Source organism: Heptranchias perlo, chromosome 2 (assembly GCF_035084215.1).
Source record: "Heptranchias perlo isolate sHepPer1 chromosome 2, sHepPer1.hap1, whole genome shotgun sequence".
In the NCBI taxonomy this organism is placed as follows: domain Eukaryota; kingdom Metazoa; phylum Chordata; class Chondrichthyes; order Hexanchiformes; family Hexanchidae; genus Heptranchias; species Heptranchias perlo.
This window is the reverse complement of record NC_090326.1, coordinates 12860437-12870443: the sequence shown is the minus strand read 5'-3', so window position 1 is coordinate 12870443 and position 10007 is coordinate 12860437. Positions and strand designations below refer to the sequence as shown.

The following is a 10007-nucleotide window of genomic DNA, read 5'->3' as shown; positions in this document are numbered from 1 at the left end:
CCAACCAGCAGAAACAAGTTTCTCTCCATCTACCCTATCAGTTCCCCTTAATATGTTGAAAACTTCGATCAAATCACCCGTTAATCTTCTAAATTCCAGGGAATACAACCCTAGTTTGTGTAATCTCTCCTTGTAATTTAACCCTTGGAGTCCAGGTATAATTCTAGTAAATCTCTGCTGCACTCACTCCGAGGCCAAAATATCCTTCCTAAGGTGCGGTGCCCAGAACTGAACACAGTACTCCAGCTGTGGTCTAACCAGGGCTTTGTATAGCTGTAGCATAACTTCTAATCCCTTGTATTCTAGTCCTCTAGATATAAAGGCCAGCATTCCATTAGCCTTTTTGATTATTTTCTGTACCTGTGCATGATATTTTAATGATCTATGTACATGGACTTCTAAGTCTCTTTGGACCTCCACTGTTTTCACTATTTAGAAAGTACTCTGATCTATCCTTTTTAGGTCCAAAAGTGGATGACCTCACACATACCTACACTGAAATCCATTTGCCTCAGTTTTGCCCATTCACTTAATCTATTAATATCTCTCTGTAATTTTATGCTTCCATCTACACTGCTTACAGTGCTGCCTATCTTTGTGTCATGATGTGGAGATGCCGGTGATGGACTGGCTTTGACAATTGTAAACAATTTTACAACACCAAGTTATAGTCCAACAATTTTATTTTAAAATTCACAAGCTTTCGGAGGCTTCCTCCTTCCTCACCTAAGTCATTAATAAATACAATGAATTGTTGAGGCCCCAACACAGATCCTTGTGAGACACCACTAGTCACATCCTGCCAATTTGAGTACCTGCCCATTATCCCTACTCTCTGTCTCCTGTCGCTCAGCCAATTTCCTAACCAGGTCAATAATTTCCCTCAATTCCATGAGTTTCAACTTTAGCTAACAGTCTCTTAAAAGGCACTTTCTCGAATGCCTTCTGGAAGTCCGTATAAACAACTTCCATAGACATTCCCTCGTCCACTATTTTAGTCACCTCTTCAAAAAATTCAATCAGGTTCGTCAGGCATGACCTGCCCTTTACAAATCCATGCTGGCTCTCTCTGATCAGCAGAAAATTTTCAAGGTGTTCAGTCACTCTATCCTTAATTATAGACTCTAGTAATTTCCCAATAACAGATGTTAGGCTAACTGGTCATTAATTCCCTGGTTTGCCTCTCTCACCTCCCACTAAAGTCTTAAATCCTTTTCTATTTCTTAATTCTACCCATAAAGTCTGCATTGCTTGCTTACCTCTCGTTATATCCTCTCTTATCATTGAAGTAATTTCATCCCTAATCACTCTGGCCTCATGAGAGCTTAACTAGCGACCTCGAGAGGGAAAGATAGCCAGAGTGTACCTACTTTAGCCAAGTTATGAAACTTAGAAACAAAGGTTGAAGGTTGAGTCATTTTCGCCCATGTCAATTATTGTAGCACTGATCTGTAGCTGCAAGAACATCTGAGTAAACATTATCTTTTTCATTAGAGTTTAGAATCAGACCAGTGCTGAATGATACAGGCTTGTTCCTGGTAATCTCACTTGGTGAAATTTCAATTAAATATAACAGGAAAGGAATGTGCATAAGATAACAGAAATAGGGAGTTATACTGATCTTTTTAGTTCAATGGAAAGCAGTTTATTGATTATTGATAAGGTATAGGTTCTGATTAGTTTCTCCTTCTATGGAGTTGTTTTTACCTTTTGATGTAACTATGTAATGTAGGAATGTGCTTACGGTCACATAGCAGGGGTAAGAGAAAGGTATAAAAAGTGGCAAATCGTAATGAGAATTTGGATTCGAAGGGTTCTATCAAGCTGAATACTGAGCTCAGAACTGTAATGCATTTGATTCCTCTACCATCAGATGTCATAATAAGTACTATTTTAAGTGTATGCTTAAGTACTATTGCATGTACTATATATATAATATATCTATGAATGCTTGACCTCAATTGTTCAAGAACCTTATTAATTCCGAGCAATAGACAGAACATTTTATCATAAATAAATGCATTTTCTAACACAGCGACTCCTGGAAAGTGCTCTATCAATTGGCAAATCCATCTCAGCAATTACCTGCAATCATGTTAAATTTCATAATTTCACATTACTACATTTTGAAATCTATCACACTTTCCTCCTCGCCTCTCTGCCCTGTTGTTGTTATGTAATGCCTTTGACTTTGGTGTTGTGGTCGGTATCTTTAGCTTCTCTGTCCTATGGTTACTGTCCTATGTGACGGATGTACCTTATTTACTGTCTTCTTTGCCCTGACCTCTTGGTACTGTTGTTGCTGTCTTTTGCTCTGTGTCCTGTGGCTATTGCCTTCCATTTACTTTACTTTCTGTCCTCTGGCTAGTAACAAATATAGTAAGCCACTAATTTTGGCTGTTCTTGCAATCTTATGTAAACATAAAAAAAATCTTGCTGTTGTTCTTAAACAGGCATTGTCACCTTCACAATATTATTGGCATTTCTATCCTTTTGGTACATAAACAAACAATACGCTTGCCATGTTTCAGGATTCTTTGGTTCTTTGTTTTTCCCAAAGATCAAACAATATGCAACTCGGTAGCTTGTCTCCATAAGGGATAAACACCCTATTGTGTTTCATCTTTTCCAGACTGAATTGTCATTCTGTTTAATTTATGCAAGATGACCTAACGAAATGAGATAGAGTTGCGTGTTCTTTATTTTGTATCATTAGATGAACATAAGTTGTATCGATTGAACTAAGCAACACTAGTCATACCTGTTACTCTGCAAATTTAACATTACTGTGGAATAAAAAGACATGAATATCCGGTCCAGATTGCAAAGGGGTTCTATTGTTACTCCCCATGGCTCTTGCTACCTTCAGGTAGCTATAAGGGAGTGTGTAATCTACTCCCATAAGTCAGACACTCAGACCACTTATGGGAGTGACCGATGGCACTGAATGTGCAAAACTATCTATAACAAACCTTAATTTGTAACAATGCTTGTGCAATTTTTGACAAAAATGTCACTGTTTCATAATCTCCTGTGACTTTCATTGAAGCTGTTGTATTCACCCTCCCTCTGTAATATAGTCAGACCCCCTCTTTAATTATGTACATTTTTGGTATTTGGATATAAGTTTTGTGTTTATAATTTTTCATTTTCTACATAAAGGATAAAATTACATTGGAAGATGTGCGGAAGGGGACACTGTTGAAGGCAAAGGGCTGAATAAAACTATGGCAAGGGAACATAGGAACAGGAGTAGGCCATTCAGCCCCTCATGCCTGCTCCGCCATTTGATAAGATCATGGCTGATCTGTGATCTAACTCCATATACCTACCTTTGGCCCATATCCCTTAATAGCTTTGGTTGCCAAAAAGCTATCTATCTCACATTTAAATTTAGCAATTAAGCTAGCATCAATTGCCGTTTGCGGAAGAGAGTTCCAAACTTCTACCACCCTTTGTTTGTAGAAATGTTTTCTCATCTTACTCCTGAAAGGTCTGGCTCTAATTTTTAGACTGTGCCCCCTACTCCTAGAATCCCCAACCAGCAGAAATAGTTTCTCTCTATCCACCCTATCTGTTGCCCTTAATATCTGATAAACTTTGATCAGATCACCCCTTAACTTTCGAAACTCCAGAGAATACAACCCCAATTTGTGTAATCTCGCCTCGTAACTTAACCCTTGAAGTCCGGGTATCATTCTAGTAAACCTACTCCCTCCAAGGCCAATACGTCCTTCCGAAGGTGCGGTGCCCAGAACTGCTCACAGTACTCCAGGTGCGGTCTAACCAGGGTTTTGTAGTTTAAATTGTAGTTTAAATGATATTTACACCAATGGGAAAAGTATTAGGAATAAACTTGTGGAATTATAGTTGCTGGCAGCCAGTTAAAAACTTAAGACACTGGCAAGACCGCTGCAGAAATATATACTGTGCTACAAAAAGAAAGCAAATCACCCTGGCTTTTTTTTTTGCATGGTGACATCTAATTCCCCCCTCCCACTTCCCACACTGAATTCTTGAGGCTCTTAATTGCCATGGCTTGTTGCTGGGCTGTCCGCTGATTTCTCCAGGCCAGTAGGTTGGTGTGTCAGTACGGTGGGGACATTTGCAGTGATGGGGGGGTGGGTCAGCTGCCAGTAAAAGGTACGTGTTGTTACTGTACCTCCTTCACCGAGGAGGCGGGGGCGGAGGAAGGAGAGAAGAGCGGTGCGGTGCGGCGCGTCAGTGCAGACTCTTGGGGCAGAGGCAGCCGAGCGGAAAAAACTGATCATTCAGGATACAAAAACAGAAAGGTTTGAAAAGCAGAGAGAGAGAGAAAAAAAAAATCCCCTCCATCTCTACATTGACGCAATTTCACCACATGGAGAGCGCAAGAATAAGGCGAGGAATCCGTTTAATTTGTACACATTTACTGGATTCATGTAGCGACGTCAAGACGGAGGGAAACATATAAATGTACCTTTTTTTTTTGTTTGTGAGTATGTTACGTGTGAAATGGAAAAAAAAAAATTCTCCCCGGCGAAGTGAGTTGCTGGAGCGTTTCCTGATGTTTGTTATTTGTTGTGTAAAACTTGTAAAGAGGTGTCATGGAAGGTTTTTAAAGGGGATATTTTCGAGTTCCGTTCGCCTACAATTTCTGTTGTTTTCATATGCCACATAAATTATTATTATTATTATTATTATGCGATAATCAAAAGAGATTTTGCCGGTGAATTGATGGTTCTTTTAAACATTAACTCCCAACTATTTGCCACAGTTTGCACCCTTACCCTGAATGAAGGTTTTAATGCACATCATTTATTCATGAAAATATAAGTTGAATTGATCAGCGAGGAGTGACCAGTTGTTTCAGCTGATCGGTTTGCGCTGCTTCATGTGAGAGAGTTTATTGCTGGGGGACCTGGGGCGCCGTGTGGATTTGGAGTCAGATCTCCTTTCCCCTTCTCGCACATCCACTGATGTTTCATTCCTGGAGTTGTCTTATTCATTGATGCGCGTTCGAGGGTGAAAAAACAAATACTTCCTTCTCAGCCACATTGCTCAAGGAGGTTACACAAACCCACACTCCTTTCAGGCATGTTGCTAATGGTGGTGGGGAGGGGAGGGGGGACGTGACCGTGTGTCGACCCGGTTAACCTCTTGCCCGACCTAAATCACAATATTGTAAATAATGTGACTATTAGAAGCTTTTTATCCTTTCAGGTACACACGCCGTTGATCTGTGTAACTTATTCTTATGTAGATTGCCAGAAGCTCATGACCAACAGATCACTTCTTTTTTTTTTGCAGTTTCAAACCTCTTTCGCGATTAGAACTTAAAAGTTGGGTCTTTTCGTGGTGTCAGCCTGCTTGAACTGCTCGGCCCATTGTTGGGTGAGTTTAGCCAGTTCAAGGAGAGCTGGAGTCGGCTGCAGCAGCAGAATGATCCTTCTGGGGTGGGGGCGGGAGGATGAAGAAAAAAAAAACATGAGGCCAGTTGCATCCACAGAAACTGTTAGATCACGCAGCATAACTGACAAGTATGGTGGTCTGTGACAGTAAGGTAATCCCCCCCTTCCCTGGCTCAACCCTTCCAGTTCAAAGTAGAAACATGGCACCAAGTGGGTTTCCATTCCTGGTACCAACATGGCAAGCCCCAGCTCCTCGCCAACGGGGAGATTGCCTCTCCACAGAGCAAAATCTTATCTTCCATTTGTTGGTCGTGATAAAGTGGGCTACTAGAAGGTGTCCTGTTTGATTATTTCCCAACTCTCTAGTAAGCACTGCCAATATGAGGCTACCATTATTAGGTTTCAGGGAAGGGGGATTGGACAGTTGACAGTAGGGGGGCATTACTGAGCTGCTGCTCATTTATTTATGTTTGTTTTGTGCACTGCTATGTGCAAAAGTTAAAGTCAAGTAAGATCTGGCTGGGCTCCACTGCTACCCAAAAACTCAAATCCTTGGGCCAATGCAGCCATTGTTAATGTCTGGAGTTCAGTTCTCAGTAATATAGGACTCCATCTTTGAATGGGAATAATTGCAATGTTTTTCCTTTCAATTTTCATTGTTTGCCCCTTCATTGTGGAAGGCGTGACTCTTGTTGAGATACAAGATCCACAAATGCTAGAAACCCTCTGGTACCCTCCAATCAATGTCAACAAGCTATTTGACTGTGTGGGCATCACAGTTAAGTCCCATCCTATCCTCACCCAATGCTCACTATTGCGTACTTTCCAGTGAGAATCATTCGTCAGTGATCAGGAATGGGAGCCATGGTTGATCTTCCCCTTTTCTAGTTAAGGCCAACTGCAGCATCCTAATTGCCAACCTGGTTGAAATTGGAAAACTCAGCATGAACCAGAAATTGAATCAGGGATCTGCTAATCTGGCTGACTCAGAAGTGCACTATGCACTGAATTTACAGACTGACTGAGTCTTCAGGGAAACATAGGAACAGGAGTAGGCCATTGAGCCCCTTGAGCCTGTTCAGCCATTGTCTTTGGTCCTCATACAAATTCCGTTCCCTAGCCACCGACACCATCCCTCTAGCCACTTTCTGAGGCAGAACCAGACCATTCGCAACCTTGGCATTCTGTTTGACCCTGAGGTGATCTTCCTTCCCCATATCCGCTCCATCACCAAGACGGCCTACTTCCGTAACGTCGCCCATCTCCGCCCCTGCCTCAGCTCATCTGTTGCTGAAACCCTCATCCATGCCTTTGATACCTCTAGACTTGACTATTCCAATGCTCTCCTGGCCGGCCTCCCACCTTCTCCCTCCATAAACTTGAGCTTATCCAAAACTCTGCTGCCTATATCCTAACTCACACCCAGTCCCGTTCATCCTTCAACTCTGTGCTCGTTGACCTACATTGGCTCCCATTCCGGCAACGCCTCGATTTTAAAATTCTCATCTTTATTTTCAAATCCCTTCATAGCCTCACCTCTCCCAATCTCTGTAACCTCCTCCAGCCCTACAACCCTCTGAGATCTCTGCACTCCTCCAATTCTGGCCTCTTGCGCATCCCTGATTTTAATCGCTCCACCATTAGCAGCCGTGCCTTCAGCTGCCTAGGCCCTAAGCTCTGGAATTCCCTCTCTAAACCTCTTCACCTTTCTACCTCTCTCTCTTCCTTTAAGACGCTCCTTAAAACCTACCTCTTTGACCAAGCTTTTGATCGCCTGACCTAATATCTCCTTATGTGACTCGGTGTCAAATTTTGTTTGATAATCGCACCTGTGAAGTGCCTTGGGATGTTTTACCAAGTTAAAGGTGATATATAAATGCAAGTTGTTATTGTTGTTAATTAGATCATGGCTGATCTTTACCTCAATTCCATTTAGCCGCCATATTCCTTGATATCCTTACCGAATAAAAATCTGTCAATCTCAGTCTTGAAAATTTCAATTGACCCAGTATCCACAGCCTTTTGGGAGAAAGAATTCCACATTTCCAATACGCTTAGTGTTTCCTGATTTCACTTCAGTGGCCTAGCTCCAATTTTATGATTGTATCCCCCTATTCTGGATTCTCCCACCAAAGGAAACAGCCTCTCTATATCTACTCTATAACATCCCTTAATCATTTAAAACACCTCAATTAGGTCACCTCTCGACCTTCCAATTTCAAGGGTATACAAGCCAATTTCATGCAACCTCTCCTCACAATTTAACCCTTCAAATCCCCGGTATCATTTTGATAAATCTGCAGTGTAGGCAACTAGGGCCAATATATCCTTCCTGAGGTGCGGTGCCCAGAACTGTATCCAATACTCCAGATAGGTTCTGATCAAGGCTGTATACAACTGAAGCATGACTTCCTCCTCTTTGTATTCCAACCCTCTTGAGATGAAGGCCAACATTCCATCAGCTTTTTTGATTTCTTAGATGCTTAGGTGCAGGATGGGTATGGCCTTGGAGATAACTACTAAAGGCGAGTATCAGGGTAACAACCTTATAAGAGGATACATATCAGCAAAAAGAAGAATGAATATTAAAATTTATCACAAGTGGAATTACTGCCTACTGCATGCTTGTATTCAATGAGAGCCAGTGAATATGATCATGGTAGTGATGACAAGTGAGCACTAATTCCATGAATGGGAGTCTTTGAAAACCATTGGGAGCATGGTTGTAATTTCCCATTCTGTGTTCTGATGGCTGAGGCTTTGTGCTGATAGAGTACGATCATAAACGTTAGCCTTTTTACTTCTTGTCCAGTTTTTTTCCAGATTTTATCTCTTTGCTCACCCTCCTCTTAAGGAGCTACAGTATGATTTTACAGGTAGTGGCAAGCTTCATCTAAGTGGCCATTCTTCATGTGTGAGTCTTGACAACAAGTCTCAGCAAGCTATTTGACCATCACAGCTCAGTCCGATCCTGTCTTCATCCCACATCCACGTATGTGTACTTTTCCTGCAAGAGTCACTCTATAGTAGTCTAAGGGCAAATGATTCTCCAGGTTCGACAGTGAGTGATACTGGGTTGGTTGACTGTAAATGCAATCACAGCTGAGCCAGTCAACTACACGCATATGTTGCTCATTTGCGATTAGGTAGGAAATAATCTGATCACCTCCCCCTATACCAGGGGCCCTGGAAGCAGTGACATTTGCCATGATCATCTAACTCAGCACAAAACTGGGAATGAACATGGGAACTTCCTGCCTGTGTGACTCAGTGTACCACACAATACTCGACATTTACCCGCAGCATCATCACCATGGGAATGTACATTTCTGAATGTACATTCCCAGTGTGGAACCTCAATGAATGGACGGAAAATCATGGGGAGCACACCTGCGAGTTCCCCACATGCAGTCCTGGGGACTGAGTCTCTGTGCAAGAAGTGTACATTCGGGAAATCAGCCCTTATATATTTAATTCTATTAAAGATAGAAAATTGGTATTTATTTTTTATTCAGTAATGTTTACATGCATTCTTGGGTCATGTTTTCTGTGGTTGCAGTTGTGTGTATTGGGGATTGTACATAGTTCTGTACATATTGGTAGCATTTAGTATTGAGAACTCCCTACAATACAACTGTGACTGTACTTCTAAAATACTTCATTGGCTTTGGTACATCCTGAAGTTGTGAAAGGTGCTATATAAATGCAAGTTCTTTCTTTAACAAGACTGTGGCCATTCCTTGATATGGAGAAGGAGCTTAGATTGAGCAGGAGTTGTTAAATTGACATTCTTGACAATTGTGAATTTACTGTCGGCTTGCCATCTGCTCTGGAGCTAGCAGTGAGCAGCTTGCAGATAAATGAGGAAACTTAAAACAGATGCTGGTACAATGAAAGGAAATACATTTCACAAGAATTTCTGTTTTAGATCAAAATAAATTCACACAACAATTTTATTTCCTAAAAGAAAAAAACAAAATATTAATGTAAGATCCTTTGAACAATACTAAACTGAACTGCAGTCATTTGAGTCTAGATTTAAAGACACGGAGGAGAAGAGGGAGAGGGACACTTAAAATGCTTTGTGACCCTTTCCAGAGCAAAAAGATCCAAATTGTCACTGTTCTAATAATTAAAAAATAAATATAATGTTAATTTGTACAAAAATAGTGAAGAAAACACTCTTAACTTAAAAATCAGAGCAAGAAAGTAAAGTGAATATTTAGATATTTTTGATTATTCCAGTTCAATTATAAATTGATCTATTATTAGAAGCATTGTCTCGATAGACATCAACATGATTGACCATACTAAGTTCTGTCGGACTGACAGTTGACTGCCTTGTACTCCCTATGCTCCATCATTGGTAGCAGAACCTTCAGTTGTCTTAGGGCTCCCTCTCGAAATCTCTTTGTCTTGCTACTTCTCTCTCTTGTGCCCTTTGTTTTTGACCATGTTTTTGATCATCTCTCCTAACTCTTCTATGGCTTTTCAGCATTCATTTCTATAAAGTGCCTTGTCATATTATCGAGAACTTAAAAAGAACTTTCAATTTATAATCAAGTACTCGTAAGACATATTTGATTAATCTTAATAATAAAAGCTTCACACTGTTTG

The 10007-nt window shown here is 41.0% G+C and overlaps 1 long non-coding RNA gene across 1 annotated transcript in view; it reads left to right on the top strand.

The window, feature by feature from the left end:
- The first annotated feature begins 4185 nt into the window (after positions 1-4185).
- LOC137332976 (uncharacterized) overlaps positions 4186-10007 on the top strand; it is a 121793-nt gene continuing 115971 nt past the window's right edge. The window contains exon 1 of the long non-coding RNA XR_010965771.1: positions 4186-4380. This is a non-coding gene — a long non-coding RNA (uncharacterized lncRNA). The remainder of the gene's footprint in view (positions 4381-10007) is intronic.